The sequence below is a fragment of the Aptenodytes forsteri genome, unplaced genomic scaffold (assembly GCF_000699145.1).
Source record: "Aptenodytes forsteri isolate BGI_AS27 unplaced genomic scaffold, ASM69914v1 Scaffold647, whole genome shotgun sequence".
Taxonomy (NCBI): Eukaryota; Metazoa; Chordata; class Aves; order Sphenisciformes; family Spheniscidae; genus Aptenodytes; species Aptenodytes forsteri.
The window spans coordinates 8,900-9,263 of record NW_008795889.1 but is presented as its reverse complement, the minus strand read 5'-3'; the positions used below and the strand labels follow the sequence as shown (position 1 = coordinate 9,263).

The window sequence follows — 364 nt, the reverse complement described above, 5'->3', positions numbered from 1 at the left end:
CGCCGGTCGGGGGGGGGTGGGGGAGGTCGGGGTGCCGGGGCGGTCCCCCTCCGCCCAAAAGCTTTCTCCATCGCCCCGGGAAGCCTTGCTCAGCTCGGACAGAACCGAAAAGGCGTTTATTGCAGCCCGCGGCTTCACGCAGCCCTCCGTCCTCCCCGCCAGCGGGCATCACTCCTCCAAGCTGAAGATCTCGGCTTCCTTCTCCTTCCAGAAGGCGAAGCTGCGGTCGACATAGCGGCAGATCTCCTCCCCCTCTCCCCCGGCCTCCCCCGGCCGCCGGGCCGAGCTCTGGGGGGATCCGAAGTACCTCGCCTTGATGTCGTCGAAGCCGTCCCGCCAGCCCCGCCGGCCGGCGGCGCCCCCC

General features: G+C 70.9%; 1 protein-coding gene across 1 annotated transcript in view; it reads right to left on the bottom strand.

Moving 5' to 3' along the window:
• KLHL30 (kelch like family member 30) overlaps window positions 1–352 on the bottom strand; it is a 4,800-nt gene extending 4,448 nt beyond the window's left edge. The window contains exon 1 of the mRNA XM_009284211.1: window positions 308–352. The gene's annotated coding sequence lies outside the window, so the exon portion shown is untranslated. The remainder of the gene's footprint in view (window positions 1–307) is intronic.
• Between the last annotated feature and the right edge of the window lie 12 nt (window positions 353–364).